This window comes from Phocoena sinus, chromosome 1 (genome assembly GCF_008692025.1).
Source record: "Phocoena sinus isolate mPhoSin1 chromosome 1, mPhoSin1.pri, whole genome shotgun sequence".
Classification (NCBI taxonomy): domain Eukaryota; kingdom Metazoa; phylum Chordata; class Mammalia; order Artiodactyla; family Phocoenidae; genus Phocoena; species Phocoena sinus.
The window spans coordinates 45,062,411-45,083,770 of NC_045763.1; the positions used below are offsets into that span (position 1 = coordinate 45,062,411).

Consider the following 21,360-nt stretch of genomic DNA (forward strand, 5'->3'; position numbering starts at 1 on the left):
AAAATCAATGTCTTTATGGTTTAACCTGTTGTGTAATAGATTTTGTGTTGTTTGCAGCCAAAAAAAAAAACCAACCTAACTTATACAAGTAACAAACTCACAAAATTTTTGTAAATAAATGATACACTGTATGTAAAGTTCTTAGCACAACGCTTGGTACAGTAAATGGTTGCTATAAATATTAGTAACAGCATTTATCAGATATAGGTAACGATCTAAAAAAGCAAAAGTTTCAAAATACAACACAGATGAATAAGATGAATGATAACTGATTTAGTGCAACCAAAAAGCTTTATATTCTTGGTAAGGGTCGGGGAGACATTAAGGTATGAGAAAATGATGACAGTGACAAATCCTCATATCTGGCAGTAGGATGTAACTACAGCCAGAATTCGAGCACTACTGGAGATGAAGGGACCGTGGTTCTTTGCCGGGTCTCCATCCATCCTCTTAAAAACGGACAATCACCCTGTCAGCAGCTCCGATTCCTGTCTGAAGCCTGACAATTACGTGTATTTGTGACAATTACGTGAATTAACCAGCCTTGCAAAGGGGCAGAGTTCTTTCAACTCACAGAATCTCTTTCCAGAATACCAAGTTTTACTAGTATTTTCTGAAAACACGTTTTATGTCTTTATCGCAGGAAAGATAGAAATACTGATATACATATATTAAAAATATAATAATTTAGAAATATCATTTCCTTAGAAATAGCCTACCATTTTGGAGCACTGTGGTAACTCACAGGACTACCTATAGATTAGACATGAAATCACCAATTTTTGAAACAACCTACTAGAACACAAAGTAAAAATACAGTAAAATAACATGCGAAAGTACCTAGCTAACAGAGGTAATATCATATAGCAGATACTCAATAAATAATCTTAGAGTAAACCAGATATTTTCCTTCCCTCTATGTTTTAGTAGAGGCAAATGACAAGATTTCAAACTAACACTGAGGATTAAACACACGCACACGCATACTCACATCCATGTCCATTTATGTCTAGAGTCTGTGTACATCCATCCACAAAAGCCCTACACCTGCTAGAGCTATTCAACAAGCATTGATTTTCATAGCTGATGGCCCAGGAGGCTTTACAAAGCTTTGTGCAGAGGCTTTACAAAAAATTATTTACAAAATAATCCCTAAATTATTCATCATATTCAGTACATTATAAAAGAGAAATTAATCAAGGATTATAAACAAAAGGGGATTTTAAACCACCAATTCCTGAATGTTTCTGGTTAACTGAGGTTTTCTTGGACACTATACACACACCTGCTTTTCTCAAAATCCATCTGTTCCCCTTTCTTCCTTACCATAGAGGGCAAAATTGTTGGTGGCTCAACACCTTACATTGTGAGATGATTCTCCAAAATTAATCATCTCTGTGTCACTAGAAACCAAGAGATTTTTCATTCCTTAGAGGCAATTTCCAGCCTTCACAACATGGTGGATTTTTTCCTACTCATTTATATGGAATTTAACACGTCATAGACAGCAGCTTACATTTGGAGCTGTAGTCTTCACTTGATTGAGGAAGATAGAGGTAAGGGCTGTACTTTAAGGAAGAAATAGATATTTAAGGTGCATTTTATAGTCTCATGATATTTTTATAACAGCTTTATTGAGATATAATTCACATAGCATGAAATCCACCCTTTTAAAGTGTGGAACTCAACAGCTTTTACTATACTCACGAAATAGCGCAGCCATCCCACTAATTCCACAACACTTGCATCCCTCCAAAAAGAAATCCCGTACCCATTATCAGTCACTCTCATTCCTCCCTTCCATCCCTCAACTCCCACTCCAGCCCCTGGCAACCACTAACCTACTTTCTGTGGGTTTGCCTAATCTGGACATTTCATATAAATGGAATCATACAACATGTGGCTGTGTCTAGCTTCTTAGCATAAAGATTTCAAGGTTCACCCATGTTGTAGCACATATTTTATTCCTTCGCTTCTTTTTATGGCAAATGGTACTTTATTCTCTTTTTATGGTGCAAATATTTCATTGTATGGATATACAACATTTTTATCCATTCATCAGTTGATGGACATTTGGGTTGTTTCCACTTTGGGGCTATTATGCATAAAGCAGCACGTGATAGCTTTTTTTATGGAGATGAGATTCATTAAACACACAACCATTTAAAAGTATACAATTAAGTGGCATTTAATTTTTCACAATGTCCAACCACCACTTTTCTCCACTTTCAAAACTCTTTTATCACCCAGGGGAAAATACTTCATATCCATTAAACAAGCACTTTCCATTCCCTTCACCCCGGCCCCAGGTAATCACTAATCTGCTTTCTGTTTCTATGGACTTGCCTATTTTGACATATTATATAAAAGGAATCATACAATATGTGACCTTTGGTGTCTGGCTTCTTTCTTATCCAAGTTGTAGCATGTATCAGTACTTCGTTCCTTTTTATGGTTGAATAATGTTCCATTGCCTGCATATATCATAATCTGTTTATCTCTTCAACCACTGATGGACATCTGGGTTGTTTCCACCTTTTGGCTTCTCATGGTATTTTAACATTTCACTTGTCATCATCCTAGTCCAGGGTACCATTCTCTCACCTGGACTGCAGCAGGAACATTCTTTTTTAAATTAATTAATTTATTTTTGGCTGTGTTGGGTCTTTGTTGCTGTGCGTGGGCTTTCTCTAGTTGTGGCGAGCGGGCGCTACTCTTCATTGTGGTGCTTGGGCTTCTTATTGCTGTGGCTTCTCTTGCTGCGGAGCGCGGGCTCTAGGTATGTGGGCTTCAGTAGTTGTGGCACGCAGGCTCAGTAGTTGTGGCTCGTGGGCTCTAGAGTGCAGGCTCAGTAGTTGAGGTGCACAGGCTTAGTTGCTCCACCGCATGTGGGATCTTCCCGGACCAGGGCTTGAACCCACGTCCCCTGCACTGGCAGGCGGACTCCTAACCACTGGGCCACCAGGGAAGTCCCCAGCAAGAACATTTTAACTAACCTCTCTCCCTCTGCTCCATTTCTCTCCAGACAGCAAATTGAAGGTCATTTCATGCTCATAGTCCTTCGGGGGTTTTCCAATGGCTCTAAGAACACTCTAAGTTCGAATCTTCAACAAGAACTACAGAGCTTGCAGCGAATGTCTTCCTGTCTACTTTTCCTATTTCACTTCACATCACGCTGTCTGCAACTGAAGGGCTCCAGCCAAGGTGAAGTCTTAGTTTCTCAAAACCATCAGTCCTTCTCTTTCTTCAGGGGAAATGCACATACTGTGCTGTGTATCTTCTCTTTGCTGGTCTACCTCCTACTTATCCTCTAGGTATCATCTCAAATGTCACTTAGATGTACGACCTTACAACACCCTACACTTCTTTGCAGCATTTGCACAACTGTAAATTTTTTCCACTAGACTTTAAGCTCCATAAGGGCAAAGACCGCGTGTTGTGCTCCTCATGAGAACTCTTCTGCCTAGAACAATGCTTGGCACGTGGTAGATGTTGATCAACAGTGTTATAGACTGGGGTATGGGCAGAACTAGCAAATTGCCTCTAAAATTTTGGATACTCTATAACTGAAGGTCTCAAAATATGCTAACTAAAATGGACACACGTACAAACAAATCTTAGTTATAATTACATTGTTAGCATCCTCTCTACTCACTGACCCATCCAAATAATAGCATTCGGTAAAACAAGACAAAGCTTTATAAATAATAACAAAATTTAAATTTCCTTTCAAATAGTTCTTTGCTCATGATTAAAAAAATAATTGATCTTTAAGACCACATAAAACAAGCATACTTTAATTGAATGGTTGCCTATCAAAATGTGATCTTCTGACTTCAGAAAATTATGCTTGCCTTTGAAAGGATCTAAAGAAAAACTTTCTAAAGACACACTTGTACTGCAAGGAAAAATACTCATAACATTAATACTCCGACTCTCTCCAATCTTTATCAGTGTGGTTTAACATGTAAATATGGCCTTTGTTTTTCAAGATTTTACCTACTCTCTTTATTCACTTCTCAAAAGACAGATCAATGGACAAGATTACAGCTTCCTATCATGAAATTAATCTCAAATACTTGAAAAAGCTACTTTTAATCACCACCTGGGGGAAAAGAGAAATAGCCCAAGCTAGCTTTTTTAGCTGTAGGAACTAAAGCTTAGAGGAAAAAATTAGAAAATGTGATAGGGTAAAGCCTCTTGTTGAAACTGCAGTACCACAAATTTTTAAAAAATGAAAATCACTGTTTTTATGATCATCAGTCCCTTCAAGTTAGGGATGAGGCACTGACCTCGTGCCGGAAATAATTTAAATATTAAATTAAATGTATTTAAGTATTTTGCAGTTTGATCACTTCTAAGTTATTACACAATAGGTTTTTCACAATTGAGACACATCACAAACTTTCCATTAGTGCAAAATTAGTAAAGTTTTATAGTATATACAAACAGAAGATTTGAAAAATATATTTTTTGAGGTATTAGAAAAAGGAATTTATGAAAAGTATAGTCATTGGTTATGTCAAGGTGCTGAGCTAGAGTGATGAAGAAAATGTGGACTCTGATTCAGACTGTATCAATTATTTGCTTTATGAGCGAGTTACCTAGCTTCTGAGTCTGTTTCTTTACATATAAAATGGACTACTTCAAAGATTGAGATTGCATGAAAACGAATATAAAATGTCTAACAATACCAGACATAATCTATGGCTTTTCTAATTCTAACAGATATGCACAATTTCACAGAGTGGTAATTACAGACAAGGTAAAACACTGAATAGAAGTTTAAATTGTTCCAAAGGAATAGTAACTAGAAAAAGCACCTCATGACTCTGAACTCACATTATCTTTCTTAAATTATGTTTTATTCTTTATTGTTAGCTACCATGGTCCCTATTTATTCAGACACTTGTAAACTACCATGAACAAAAAAAGGCAAATAGAAATCTAGGGACTGGGACTTCCCTGGTGGCGCACTGGTTAAGAATCTGCCTGCCAATGCAGGGGACATGGGTTCTAGCCCTGGTCCGGGAAGATGCCACATGCCACGGAGCAGCTAAGCCCATGCGCCACAACTACTGAGCCTGTATGCCACCTACTGAAGCCCGCGCGCCTAGAGCCGGTGCTCCACAACAAGGGCAGCAAGAGAAGCCACCGCAATGAGAAGCCCGCGCACCACAATAAAGGGTAGCCCCCACTAGCCACAACTATAGAAAGCCCGTGCGTAGCAACGAAGACCCAACACAGCCAAAAGTAAATAAATAAATTTAAAAAAAAAGAAATCTAGGGACTGAATATGAAAACTCTGACCCAAACTAAGTAAATCCATCCTCTCAACCATGTCCATAACAGTAAGAATCATGCCAAACAGTTCTCCTTAGATTATACTTGTCTAAACATACACATTGTATATTACAGAAATTATCTGGTGTTGTCAACAGAACAATCATGAAATACCACAGACCAGAATAATCGGTCTCCCACTTTCTTAAAACTCCATAGATTTTGTAGCAATTCCTTAAATTACATTACATTAGAAAGCAATTTACTTAATAAATTATTGACCAAAGAAACTTCCTACAAACATTTTACACTAGTCAAAAATATGTTTTAAAACTTTGCAAGAATGAAACTGCACAATTTATTTCCTCAAAATTTATCATTCTCCTTCCTTGAGAACTTTTCTTTTCCACAAACCTGGACACTAACTTCCTAGGGAAAGTGAAAGTGTCTTAAAAATACATAATGACCTGTCTCCTGCATCCTCCCTAACAAAATAGGAGCACTAAATATAAATTTCATTGCATCTCATTCACAAGTTCTGACTTTTTTCCTCCAAGCTCTTTATTATCCAGTCAAGACGTTCAAACATACTTAGACACTTTTTTTCTGTTAACCACTAAACAGTTACTATTACATAGTTAAAACATTAACATATCCTAAGTTTGTGGGTTTTTTTTTTTTTTTTTTTTTTTTGCTGTACGCGGGCCTCTCACTGTTGTGGCCTTTCCCGTTGCGGAGCACAGGCTCCGGACGCGCAGGCTTAGTGGTCATGGCTCACGGGCCCAGCCGCTCCGCGGCATGTGGGATCCTCCCAGACCAGGGCACGAACCTGCGTCCCCTACATCGGCAGGCGGACTCTCAACCACTGCGCCACCAGAGAAGCTCAAGTTTGTGGTTTTTAATACAAGTTGTTAGGGCAATTGTGTAACATTTTGGTAAATCATATCAAATATCATATGAAGTTTATTTCTTATTCACATTCTACAAACATCTCTAATTCACAGAATTTCACTAATTTTATCGTTTCCCCAGTCAGAGATGTGAAGGCTACAAAAAACTGAAAACGTGCCTTATAACTTCAATAAATTTTATGAACCTCAACCACTGTAAAGATCAATGAAATATCTACCACATTAAATGAATGACATTTGTTACATTAAAAGTGAGGTTTTTTCCTTTCAAAATTACAAAAACCATTCTTTAATATTTAACCAAAATTTGTTGGAATTTGTAGGGTTGTGTGTGTGTGTGTTTAAATGTCAGGGTGGTATGATTTTCTTTGGATGTATGGCTGTTGAAAGCTGAGTTGTACAAAAGAAATCTTTAGAGAACAGAGACTTTTCTTTACATACTTATTCCCAGAGCCTGCCCTTCATCTCGTTTTGGTTTTCCACATTGATCCAATTGTAGCACTTCCTGGAGCGAGCTAGGTTCTAATCAGCAACATCAGGAAGAGAATAGGACAAAGCCAAATGAGAAAATGCAGATTTCATGTCATGCTCTTTGAAAACAGTGGATGCTTTCTAAGCTATCAGGCAATGTAAGTCACAATTTAACGTTTAATAATTTTTACCTGTAATGGACATGAGCAGGAACTATGGAATGGGTCCTTTATCTATTCAATAGGTGCACAATTTCTACTGAGACGAGCACCATGTAGCAGAATTTTACTTTGCTCTCTGTCCCACATAGTCGTGCTGACCTTAAACCCTCATTAGTAGGCTATTCAGTAGTGATGTTTGGATAATCTCCACCTAATGGTGAATCAAAGAAGATGCAATCTAGAGGAGGCACGAAATCACCTAACGTTACTTCCTGTTAAGAATTTTTTCCTTATGATTGTGGAAAAGCTATTGAGTTAAAGCAACCATGCCGACTCCCCAAAGATAATGGTTCAAACCGCCAAAAGAAACGGTTGCAATTCTCTTGGATTGCCAGAAAGAAGGAATCAATCACTTAAAGAAAAGTCGGTCTGCACGTTAGGTCACCTCTCCACAAACGTTAACATTCCTACACACTAGTGTTGTTTGAATGCAATCCCGCACCCAATCGAAACACTGGCCAACGGTGTCCACAGGAGTCGTCCAATCCACGCCTACTTCGCTTCTTTAGGGATTCGGGTGTTTGAGGGACCGGAGGGCGAGGCAGCTTGAAACAGACCTTGACCGAGTCACAGATGAACCACTGCAGCGCGGTCAGGGTGCCAGTCATGATGATCCGGGCGAACAGGCCCTTCAACACGGCCCCGAACCCCAGGTTGCGGAGAATCTCAAAGGCCGTGCTGCTGCCTTTCTCCTTGTTCAGAACGGACATGAGGGAATCGGCCGGGTGGGCCACGACGGCGCAGAAGACGCCAGCTATGTAGCCGGCCGCGAAGGTCACGGCCAGCTGCTCAGCTTTGGTGTACTGGCTCTGCGGCTTGGGCACCACGTACTTGGAGAGCGCCTCGACGGTGTGCTCGAAGCAGGCGAACTTCATCATGGTGTAGGGGATCTGCCGCATCCAGCGCGGCGCCGCGCCTTTGTAGAAGGCCCACCGGTCCTCCTCACCGTACATCCTGGGGGCCGCGGCCCGAGGCGGCCAGGTACAGGCTGCTTCTCCACTCGTAGCCCTTCTCCTGGCCCAGGAGCTGCGCTTAGCGGATCTACACGGAAGACGTCGTATAGGCCGAACTTGAAGAGGCCCTGCAGGGAGTAGCCCAGGAAGGTCGGGGCCCAGGCTCGGGCCAGGCCGCGCAGCCCGTCGTTCCGCACCGTCACGCCGAAGCCACTCAGGATGCCCTTGTACTTGCCGGGGTCCACCTGCATGCGGCACTTTACCAGGTCCAGGGGCACAATGGCCGTGTGCGTCAGCCCGCAGCTCAGCATCCCGCCCAGGCCGCACAGCTGCAGGTACTTCGAGGAGCCGTACGCATAGCTGGGTTCCTCCGCAGCCGCCGCCCAGGACCTGCCCTTGAGTCGGCCCACGCTTCTCACCTGCAGGGTTCGGTAAATGCCAGCGTCACACATGGCCGAGCTCGGTCTAGTCACACACTCCCCTCAGCCGGAGCTCCTTCCTCCCTCAGGGGCCCCGGTGCATTGTGCATGCATCTGAGTTTACCCCCGAGAGCCCGCCAACCCAAAGGTCAGGGTGAGGGACAGGCCGGCCGGCGCCCACAGGGCTTCAGTTGCACTGTACCTGCACCTGTAACTCCCCCTACCATCGGCTGGGCTGCTTCGGGGTTGCAATCCCGCCCCTGAAATTTTAAGTAGGGGCATCACCCCGCCCCTCACCTCCAGGACCGCCCTTCGCCCCGCCCTCATGCCTTCGGGCGAATGGGCTTCTGCTAACGGCAGGAATCCCGCCCTTCAGCCCTTCTTAGCCAATGGTCAGTGGCCCCTAGGTCTCACTTTCGCTGGTGGGTAAGGCTTTTCGTGCCTAGAATGGCTTCTGTCCGTCTCAGCCGCTTAGTCTAATACAAAGATGCTAAAAAAGTAAATCAACAAGTACAAACATGAGTAAACACATGAATAGGCAAGTAAATAGATAAGGAGGTGAGGGAGAGGGCGAAGAGTCGCCATGCACGGTTGCTTTCCTGAAAGGCTTTTCTGGAGTCCTCACTCAACTGCCCGCTTATGGTAATGGTCATCTCCATGGCCACAGAGTGTTCTATGGAGGGAATGGGCAGAGAGAACCAGGAACCTGGCGTTGGAGGCCCAGTCCCTCAGCTTCCGGCCTTACCTAACATCCTTTTGCAGATGGATAGGATATCTCCCTCCAACACCCACACTCCACTCTTGTTTCCCTCCAAGAGTTGTGAAGGTTTAGGAAACATGGAGGTTCTCACTAAATTGAGAGAGGGTGCTGATTATTTTCATTCATTAGGTATTTTTTTCATTGACTACTGAATCCCTGCCATGATTCTGGAGTTTACGAAAGTCAGAAATCCTCTCTCCTCTTAGGGAGCTTGCAGTCTCATTGGCCTGGAAAATGAGAACTAAATGGCTCCACGTGTAAATAAGTAGCATATATTCATTCATTCACTCACTGTGTGTGGCCCCTATGCAGGATTAGGGGTTTAGCAAAGAGCCAGACATATTCTTGCTTACGTCTAAACAAGGAGATTAAAAATTGGTATTGTGTGATAAGTATCATGACAGGAGTTTGAATAAAGTTCTGGATGAACAATGAGGGGCAACTAATTCTGCCTGATGAAATTTAAGAAGACTTCTCAGAGGTCTTGAAGGATGAGTAGGAGTCAGTTATATAAAGAAAAATGGAAAGATAATTCCAGGTTAGGGGAAACATGAGTGCATGACCCACTGAGGAGAGGTGAGTAATGTGGCATGGTGGAAACCAGCAAGGGTTGAGTCTGAAAAAAATAGAATTGGGTCAAATTAGGGAAAGCCTTAATACCTGTTCAGGACTTTGACTTTTATCATGTAGGGAGGCCAGTGTTTCTCAGAAGTGTGATCCATAGACCACCTGCATCAGAATCATCTGGAGAATTTCATTTAAAATCCCTGATCACACCCTAGACCCTCTGAATGAGAATCTGAGAGTAGGACTATGCAATTTTAATAAGCTCCCTTGGGTGGACTCTTCATGAAACTTCACTAAAGTTTGAAAGCCACAGAATGTAGATGATGGGAGGTCAAGAATTTTTTTTTAAGGTTCTCTGATTAGTAATTCAACACATATCCTGGATGTGTATACAACTCTGAAAATTCATCCAGCTGTACGTTGAAGATTAGTGCTCATTACACACTTTACACGTTATATCATAATTATTTTTTTAAAAATTGGCTGGTATAAAATTCTAACCACGAACTAGGGATGATGGCCAGAGAGAAAGCAGAGGCAGATACAAGACTTCTCAATCAACAAGTCTTATTGAACTCATTTCCTTATTGTAGCATTTTTTTTTAAATTAATTTATTAATTTATTTATTTTTGGCTGCATTGGGTCTCCATTGCTGCCCGTGGGCTTTCTCTAGTTGTGGTGAGTGGAGGCTACTCTTCGTTGCGGTGCACAGGCTTCTCATTGCGGTGGCTTCTCTTGTTGCGGAGCACGGGCTCTAGGCTCACGGGCTTCAGTAGTTGTGGTGCACGGGCTTAGTTGCTCCGCGGCATGTGGGATCTTCCCGGCCCAGGGCTCAAACCCGTGTCCCGTGCATTGGCAGGCAGATTCTTAACCACTGTGCCACCAGGGAAGCCCCTATTGTAGTCCTATACCAATGTTAATTAATTAAACAAGGCCCTTAGACTGAGAGGACTTTAATGCTTCGGCAATTTATGTAAGGAAACCAAGCAGCTAGGCTGTTTGTGATTGGTTTTGATTTTCCAAATAAGGCAAACGCTTAAGCTATAACCAATCAAATAATTTTCTTGCTCTGCTTCAGCATCTCTATAAAGTCTTTCCCCTTGTTCCTGTCACCGGAGCACTTCTAAATACTTCCTGTTTGGTGCTGCTAAACGATGCTGATTAAGATCCACTTTTGTTGTAAAGCAATTATACTCTAATAAAGATGTTTTTAAAAAATCCATTTTTGCTCAAATAAACTCTTAGAATATTTAGTATGCCTCAATTTATCTTTTAACACCAGGAATTTCAGTATGAAAGAGAAGACTCTCTCCTTGAGTCATAAGAGAACAATGAAGTGTTAAAATATCCCATGCTGATGAAATCAGGGCTTCCCAAAGTATGTTCCTGAGGATATTGGCCCACTTGAAAAAGGTCAGTGGTCCAGCAAGTTCTAGGGGCATTTCGTACTAGAGCATTCATTCTCAACTGAGGTGATATTATTCCCCAAGGCGGTGAAAATTGGTTCTTAAGGGGCCAAAAAATCTTAGTACGGTGGTTTGAGACCTTCCAAAACTCAACTCTACCCAACAAAATCTTATTCCTTGTTATTTCATTTCCAGGTTGGGGGAGGAGAGCAGGGAGGGTCAGGGGGATAGAAAAAGGCCATTAGGGAAAGAAAGTCTAAAAAGGATGTGGGAAGGGAAGGCCAATAATGAATAAAAGCTTAAGGAACACTAGAGCTTCCTCTTGCAGATTCCCTTCTTAAAGAGACGTTCTATAGTAAAGAACTTTACTTTGTTAACTTAGGGTTCCCTAATCTTACTGGATCTCAGAAGCCCTTTTTTATATTATACCTATTCACATTTCACAGACATAGTCTTCCGTGGAGCATATTTGGGGAACTGCTGAACTCTATCCAAAAATGAAGTTTAGAGAAAAAAAGGAGTAAAGAGGACCAGAGTAATAATAGCAATTACCATTTACTTAGGCCTCTGTTTCCTAAAGGTGCAACTTGTATGTTTTGCTAACATGTAACACAGGTCACCAGTTATTTTGTGAAAACTGAGGTTAAATCAACTTATCTCATTCATATGAGATACTTGTTCTTTACCATTAAGATATTGCTAAATAAAATGTACAAGTTGAAGAAACCAATCTAGAAATCTTCAGGACCAGAATTTTCTTAGACAATTCTTAGTTCAATAACTAAGCCATAAAGTCAGAAACAACTGGAAGTAGCCTATAAAAATATTTTGGCATTACAGAGCACAAAAACCACCACTATTAAGTTTATCTCCTTGGTACTTACGTAACGTAGGGCAACATTTCTGTCTTGAAATCATTATTACACTTTTGCTGTATTCTCCCTGCTAACTTGAGTTGAACAGTAGACCTTTCCCCAGGGCCATATGTAGACTTTTATGTTTTCTTATTTGTTATACTTAAAGAGAAGAAAGTTAAAATGTGCTCATTCATTCAACAGAATTTTACTAAACTTCTATTATGTGCCAGGCATATTTTGAATTCATATACCAAAGCAGAGCTAATAATCTACATTGCCCTCAGACAGAATTTTCATGAGCTCTAAAACAGAATCACAGAGTTCCCAGATAAAACAGCAAACACTTCTCAAGTACCTGCTCTTTTCTAGGTGATGTAAATATCTCTAATCCTTACAACAACTGTACAAGATAGATATTCTTCCCATTTTATAAATATAAATGGCGGACACTGTTGTCTACCCAAAAACCAATTGCCTATTCCTCTTTGCTACAGAATCTCTGTTTGTTCAGGTATCTAGCAGATATCCTGTGATCTCTACATCATATTTGCTCACTTTCTTCTCATGACATTTTAACTTGCAGGTAGGGTATTTGATTTTTGGCCATAAATACTTATGCCCATTGATGGTTTCTCTGCTCCAGTTACACAAGTATATATCTGTGCACGATGTCCTTACCCCTATGTCCATGTGTTTGTGTATGTCTTTCCACTTTCTTCTGCCAGTTCATGTCATTTTTCAGAATCAGAGGCAAAGTATGTATGTCAGAAAACTTTCCTTTATTAACCTACCTCCTTTGTGTTTTTCTGGTAATTACAGCTTAGTTTGCCAGACATTCATTTGTATTTAATCTGGACTGGTAAATTGCCATTTTAAAAAACTGTAAAGGAAATACTTCAGATGAGACTGTAAGAACACAGCTTACTTTGTTTATGTTTCAGGTCATGATTCGGTGTTCTATCCAGTCTCCGTGGGCATTGGCCAACTCACTTATCGGTGAGAGCGAACTGGAGTAGTTGCTTGAGTTATTTTCTTAGCTTTAACATATACAATGAACTTAAGCAGGTAACTTCATCCCCCATCGTAAATCTCTATATCCATCATAAACATTTAGAGAATACAATTTTTGGTATGTCATTTTTAAAAAAAGCACATGAAGGACATTGAAATTAATAAATTTAAGTTCTTAGGAACTGAATGGGAAGGGGAATTCAATGTTTATTAAGCACACTATGTACAGTGGAAAAAGTCACATGCTTTGGGCAGAAATAAATTCTGAGTTCACCTTTTTTTCTAGCTGTGTGACTTTAGACAAGTTATTTAGCCCCTTTCTGAGCTCCAATTTATGTATGTATTTTTGACATCTGTAATTAGAACTAATTATAACCTTTTAGAGTTCTTATAAGAAGAGAGTATGCACACAAAACATCTAGCCCAGTGCCCTGTGCATTAATGAGCATCCCATGAATGTCAATTCTGTTACCTGTCCCCCTTTTCTGGTCCTCCTTAATCCTCTCAGAACCCATGTTTCTGTGATGCCATAGTCTCTGCTCTTTCCCCTCCACTTGAGTGGATGATTTATTCTGTCAACTAAATTCCAACTGACTTAGACGGTTTAGGACAGGAACTGAAGAAATTCTAAGTGACAGAAGTGTGAACTTCTTTGACAATGTCCCAGGACATGCCATGGCATAAAACAAGTGGGACAGAGGTTGCTCTCCTGTGGCACAGCAGAGGGGGCCACAGAGAGGAACAAGACAGACAACTGGGTGGCCTTTTTCCTTTTCCAAAGTGACTCTTCCAGCCTAGTGCCTTATTCAACTGAATTCTAGCTAGGTCTGCCACCTCATCCCAGTTTGTCCCAGACTTTACTGGTTGTAGCACTGAAAGTCCAGTGTCCCTGGAACCCTCTCAGTCTCAGGCAAATCAGGACAGTTGGTCACTGTACTTACAGGAGTCTGAGCTGTGCTGGTGGCTTCCAGCCACTACCAGTGTGCTGTGGCATAAGAATCACTGGCTTTGGAGCCAGGCAGCCCTGGGCCCAAATCCTGGCTCATTGTAACTCTAGCTATGAATCTTATAAAAGTTATCTTTCTTGAACTGCAGTTTCTAGATCTGTAAACTTCATCCTATTCTTTCCTGAATTTGTAATGAACTTCCTATTATTACTAAATTAAATGATAGCACAGTGCTTGCAATGTTATAGGCCCTCAGTGAATGTTAGTTCTTTCCTTCCTGACTTCCACATACTTAAGAGGGTTTCATTATCCCCTGGGATACCACGTCTCTAAAAATCCCTGATTCAAGGAAGTGAGGTGGCCCATTGGACAGCAGGGGGCACTGTTGCCACTATTCCACTCTTTCTACCCGCTGCTCTGCATTCCCCCCATCCTCACACCAAAGCAATGAAGCTTTAGTAAACCACTGATCAAAGATGGCTAAACTCTAAACCCACACTTGGTTTTAACTTATCTAAATGTGTCCCACATGCCTGCAATAATGTTCAGGGTGTATCTGGACCATTTTAAATCTTGTACATTTAATTTATAATCCTCCTCTCTCCAGGAGGTTTGTGATGTGCCAGGGGGTCAAATGTTTATTCTTAGAATTATTTAACCCCAATCAACTAATTATTCTAAAGAATTGTATACTTTTTCCCCTTTTTTTGCTTGACCAGATTGGAAACAATGACAGGCATTTAACTGAGATTTATTTGCAAAACTCTGTCAGATTGGGAATTACGGAGTTCTTTAAATTGTCTCTTAACATAAATATTTCTGATTTATCTGGCAAGTTAAAGGGGGAAAAGCAACAATCTCTAGACTCATTAAACTCAGTCTAACCATGTTTAAAGAGAATGTTGTGGGAGGTAATAATCCCTATATGTTTGGATGAAAATCGCTCATGACAGATCTTCATGCCTTTTTGTTGTTTGTTTAAGGAAGTACTTGTGTGAAGCAACGTTAGTGCTCCTAGTGGGAATAACTGTTTACCTGTGGTGGGTTCTGGAGAGGGAAGTACATACATCAAGTACTTTTTAAATTTCCAGAGTTCTTAACAATATTAAATCTCCAAAGAACTCCACTGATCAAGCAGCATGTACATAATCTACCTGTGCCCTTCAATAGGAATCTTAGGAGAATCTGATGGACTATGTCTCACAGTAATGGTGTAACCTTAGTATATAATGACACCTTTCTTTCTTTCCGAGTTTACACAGCAATTTATTGGTAATTTATAGCTAAGAAGATAAATATGAAAATATTCCTATGAAAATAACATCAATGCACCTGCAGATTCAAAATGCAAACTAGAGCTTTATTAGACTTCTAGCTAACGTATTCTAGTAGTCAGATAAATATTTCCAATTGTAAAGCATGAGCGTTTTGATCCCGAAATGACCAGGAGTACATTCAAGTTAGTGAAGGTAATGTAGCCAACATGAGGAAGGAACGTATGAAAGCGGCGTACTCCTCATGACAATGGCCAAACAGCTTGAATTTGAGCTGCTGTTGAAAACCTGGTCTTCAGAAGTGGAAGGAGGATTGAGCGGACAAATCTCTCTTTCAGAGCTGTCCAATAGAAATATGTGAGACATATATGTAATTTAAAATTTTTTGGTAGCCACATTAAAAAAGTTAAAAAAAACACATTAAAAAAAAAAGTTACCTCAATACATCCAAAACAATCATTATTTCAATATATAAACAATTATTAATGATACTTACATTCTTTTTTTCATACTATGTCTTTGAAATCTGGTGTGTATTTTATTTTCGGCATATCTTAATTTGGACTAGCCACCCTTCAAGTGCTCAATAACCACATGGGGTCATAGCTATGGTACTGGACAGCTTGGGTTTAATCTATGCTTGGAGAGCCTGACACCACAAAAAGGGTGTGCAGCTGAATCGAATCTTCTGGTTAGAGGTAGCCTTGGGTAAGCCAGAGGTACTACGTCTCTCTCCTCATTCTCCATTCCCTTGCCCCTTCCTCTTTCTTGACATCACATAATGCACGCTAACCACGTGCCAGATACTGGTTGCCGTGCTGGACATTCTAAGTGCCTTATCTCATGAATCCTGCAAGAATCAGAGATCTTACTTTATAGTTAAAGTAAATGAAATAACTAAATGATGGTACTATAGTGTAGTGGCTAAGATACAGACTTGGAGGCTATTCATACACATTTCTGACACTTCCTGTATACCTTGGGTAAGAAATTTCTTCATTTCTCTAAGCTTCAGTTTTATCATTTGTCAAATGGACAAAATAAATGTACCTCCCTTATAGATGTTGTTCTGTGGTTTAAATGAGGCCACATTTTGCACTTTACGTTTTGCATTGCCTGCAAAGCTGTAAGCATGCATTAAATCTTAATATCATTAAATGGGATAAATGTGGGACACTTCGGAATTTGCAGCAATTATACAAACATTACTACCGCTACTACTACTGAGGTGCAAAGAAGTTAAATGACAACCAAAGTAACACAGCTAATAAGTAATGATCAGGTTCTCAACCCAGTTTGCCTGTCTCTAGAGCAGTATTTCTTGCCATCTGTTTACAGTTATAACATGGACTGAATTTGTACTGACGTTATACATAAAATGAAAAGGTCTTTTGAAAGATAAATTCCCGATGTCTGCTTGCTGTTCTCATAGAAGCAGAATTCAGGGAAAAATACTGGGTGTTTTGTGTTTTTTTTTTTTTTTGATAAATAAGAATTTACTGTTTTAAGAAACTAGACAAGGACCATACATAGAGAAAGGAAGATTAAATTTTTCTTTGTTCTTTTTTTCTCTCTTTTTTGAAAAATTGAAGTATAGTTGATTTACAATGTTGTGCTAGTTTCTGGTGTATCCTTTGTTCCTTTTTACTCTGATTTTACTAGGGAACAGTATCCTGCATATATTGGCATTAAATTCACGCATGTTGCATTAAAACAAATCTGCATTTTAACAAAGGACAGAGATATTAAAGCTACTAGCCACTTTTAATACTGTACTTACAGGGACATGTCACCCTTTAAGACAAAATTTCTTGAAATTTATGGAAATTGGACAGTACTATCAAAAGTACAGGTGATCAGTTATATATACTGTGAAAGTTTCTGTGTGTGTAAAAATACTTTTTTTCCATCAAATTAGCAAAGTAAAAACCAAACAAATGTCAGGGCTATTGAGCCTAACTCAGCTAGCAATGCCACTGTGAGCATGCCCTCTGCCCAGATGCTGTAATTCTTATCTGCTCCACAGAATTGTTTGTTCCAGTCTTTATCTACACAATCTCTTCAACTGCTTTCTGTTTGATTTCATCTCATTTTTCTTTTCTCTCACTCCTTTGTCTTCCATCACTGCTGCTTTGGTGCTTCGTCTGTTTAAGATTCCTAGGAGAAGTCATATGAATCGGTCAGGGCCCCAGGGTTAGGAGGAACAACCCTGCCTAGCACAGTGCTAGCACAGGGCCATGACTGGCCTCAAGTGTGTGCCTCACCTGGAACAACTGCCCCAAAGAAAACCCCACTCAGCTCTATTTTAATCTTGCAATACCTATGTGAGTCCTAGTTACTTATTGTTCCACCCTCTGAAAGAAAAACCAAGGACAGAGACTAGATGTCTGGATATGTGGGTTCTAGTGTGGCCTGGTTCTGCCATGTCATTTCCACTCCTTAGTCTTAGATAGTGATTCTGAACCGAACTTGGGTCTGCTCACCTGCTGGACAGCAGAGCCAGTTTACTGGTGAAGGAAAGTACGGTGTTTCTTTATAGGGTGACAAGCAAGGAGTACAGGCAGCTCATGCTCAAAAGACCTGGACTCCCCGATGGCTTTCAGGGAAGGGCTTTTAGAGGCAACATTTGGGGCGAGGGTTGCAGGGGGATGACTTTCTTCTGATTCGTTGGTGGTGAGGTAACAGGGTGGTGTTTCAGGAATCTTAACCATTAACTTTCTGATTCCAACCAGTCCGGGGTCAGGTGTTCCTGCTCAGCTTGTGATCACCATCCTCCACTCGGGGTGGGGGGGTCTTAGTTCCAGTTACTACAGAATAACTCCAAGATACGTGTCAGATTGTTGCATGTACCCCTTGAGGAGGAACTAGGACTCTGTTTTCCTGCTGAACTATTGTTTCGTGACAGCTTTTCCTTTGTTTCTGCATTCCCTCACTTTCCTAATTAGTAACTGATTGCATCTGTTCTTTGGAACTCTGGGAAGGCCTAGGAGACTATAAAGCCTTTTTCTTTATAAGAAATGGGAGACATGGAGGGGCTATTGTACCCAGGAGGGCCCTGCAGGGTCCTGCTCAGTTTCAAAAGTGACAGCTATAGTTTCCTCTAAGGACTTCCTCCACATGGCTACTGCTCAACCTCTCCATCTCTTCTCCCTGTGTTTGCTTAGAAGAAATATTGAGCTAGCAGATATATGGTTAAGAACATGGACTTTGAGGATAAATTTCCTGGTTCTGAATCATGGCTCTGTCACTTCATGGCTGAAAACCTTGGGCAAGATACCTAACTTCTGTAGGCTTCAGTTTCATCATGTGTAAATTGGGGCTGAAAATAATAGTACCTACCTTAGAGAGTTGTTTTGAGTATTATATGAATATATACACATAAAGGGCTTAATAGTTACTGGCACATACAAACACTTAGTAAGTGCTAGTAGGTATTATTACTGTTATGAAACCATCAGGGATAAGGGGTAAGCTCAAGGAACCAAAGTTGATCCTCAGATTCTGCTTGTCGGGAGAGCAGTCCTGTTCACTCTGGCCTTTCTGTTTTGTATGATGTTTGGTAAAAGTTGGTGGATTCAAGTTGATTTACTGTGCCGGTAAGAAAGGAGATGACTCTGACATTGGCAGGAGAGGGAGGTAAGATTCATTTGTACATTCAACAAATATTTACTGAATGTCTATATTGAGCTAGACATAAAGAAAAGTAAGATAGTCACATCCATTACAGAACTCTCAAAAATCAAGGCGAGAAAAGCTAGAGAGGCTGGGTACTGGGGTGGGGGTGGGAGGTGGTGGAGACGGGGGTGGGTGGGTGGGGAACCAGACCAGTTCCTCTCCAGTGGGTGTGGCACAGCAGAAGAGGATCTTGAGAGAACAGAAACGCTAAGGCAGGATTTTAAAGCATCTGCTGTAGGATGTGCCATGTAAATCCTCCCCTCTATCCCCTACAAAATCTTCAATAAAGTTTTCATTGCTCACTAGAGAGAGCCTGAAGAAGAAGATATTAGATATCTAGGTTATAGCCGCTGGGGGAAAGATGCTATAGGCAAAAAAGCCCTTCCTTACTCCTGTGTGCTACCAGTGAGGAAACATTATAGTGCATGCAATATTTAATGATTATAAATGATACCCCTGTGTACTGCATAATACAGGGCTCTTTAAAATGAATATGAATTAAACAGTACCAATAGCAATCATATTAACAGAAGAGAAGAGGCATCATTCAAAGTAGGAAATTTGGGACTCCGAGGAAAATACAGCCATATCTAAAGCTGGAACTCAGATATGCCCATCAACCAGCCCCTTTGTGGTTAACTAGTCAAACTGGTGACTCCCCAGTAACTATAACTTGTCATTTTATAAACTACTGCTTACAATGATGCAGACTTTCTTAAACATAACATCCAAAGGTTTAGGTGTGGGGAAGGAAGGGGTCTACTATGCACTTACTGCTCTCATCCTTCTTTGACTTCCAGTTTTTCACTTTTACATCTTACCATCTTTTTAAATAATAATTTAAAGAAGTATATCTATTTCTATCTAGCAGCAGCAGCCTAAGAAGTAATCAGTCATCAACCTAAATAAAACAAAACTATCAATTTGCCTGAATTTCCAAGAGTGAAATAAATAAAGCTCTGTTGGAATTTACCTACACAGATTGAGACTTTGCGGGGAAGAGAGAAATAAACTAGTATATTTTTTTCTTATTTGTTTACTATATAAGGTTTCTGAGGTTTACTATATAAGGTTTCTTATTTGTTTACTTTATGAGGTTTCTGCATCTTATAACGTGACTACTGATTAAAAAGACATATGGTTGTTTATTAATTCAAAGCACTATGCAAATTCACATCACCTTGGGTAAATTTTGCCCCTAAAGTTATGAAATAGATATGGAAGCATTTTGTCCTTAACAAGGCTAAAATAAGTTAATTCAAATGTTGTCTTTGAATAGGATTTTCCTTTAAATCATTAATAGGAAAATGAAGAGAGCTTGGGTGGTCAAGCATGAAAGTGTAAATGAGAGTAGTTTTCTTGTTTAGGCCTTACCAGCTGATGTCACCTGATGTTAAAATTTAAATTTGATAATGCAGAAAATGACCTTATAATTTGCAGCATAATGAAACAATGCAGCTTATGCCCCAGTTTTTTTGACAGTAGTATTGAAAATATGATTTTTAAGTAACATTTTCAATTGACAAGGTCGGTGAAAAAGTTAGACATTCTGAATTGAGTAGAGTCAGAAAAAGAGCTTGCCTGTCCTTGTATCTATAGGACCATATTTTTTAAATCAAAAATTAAGATACAGGGTGTTAGAGCAAAGCAAAGACAAACCTAGATCTCTTTAAATGGATTTAAATTACCAGTGAAATTCCTAAAGGGCCAAATAATACAGGAAGAATATACTTTTTGCCCTCTTATTAAGATGAGGAATATATATATATTTTGTGTGTGTGGTACGCGGGCCGCTCACTGTTGTGGCCTCTCCCGTTGCAGAGCACAGGCTCCGGACGCGCAGGCTCAGCGGCCATGGCTCCCGGGCCCAGCCGCTCCGCGGCATGTGGGATCTTCCCAGACCGGGGCACGAACCCGTGTCCCCTGCATCGGCAGGTGGACTCTCAACCACTGCGCCACCAGGGAAGCCCGAGGAATATATTTCCTTAAAGCAGAAAAAGATTTTAGAAACCTCTTTTCAGCTTTCCAGTACATAATCAGCCTCAGACTGGCAACCACTTCCTATTGTCAGGCAGCTGGTGAGAAATACAAAATACAGCTGCAACCAGAGGCTCAGGAAGATCAAGGTGGACACCAGGCCTTGGCTCTCAGCTTCTACCATTCTGCTACCCGAAAGAGAGAACTTCAGAGAGAGGGCAGTTAAAAATACACACGTTTTCACCAGGTATTAACCATAACTACCTCCTTAAAGAAAATGATTGATCCTATGATCACAAGCTTTTTTCTTTCTTTTTTGGACCTAAGGGGGGCGGGGGAAGACCTCACGGAGTCACAAATTTCTATAAAACAAAAAAATGAATTAGTTTAGTAGTCTTGGGAAGCTATGAAGTTTGTGGCAACTTTTTAGGTGTCCCGAGATTTGGGTTGTTTTACAGAGGTAACTAAATTCATGGCACAGTTAAGCAATGGTTCAAGCTCATGCTAAAATATCCTAAGTCTATTTTACTTTAAAGCATTCTAAGTATGCTTCACTTTGGAAGGCATCAAGAACAGCAATATGCCATCTTCCAGAAATGCATTCCTATACCAATAAGACTTAAAAAA

General features: G+C 40.4%; 1 pseudogene; it reads right to left on the bottom strand.

Annotated features, from left to right (window-relative positions):
• Window positions 1–7,293: 7,293 nt before the first annotated feature.
• LOC116757132 lies at window positions 7,294–8,291 on the bottom strand (annotated as a pseudogene).
• Window positions 8,292–21,360: the final 13,069 nt, after the last annotated feature.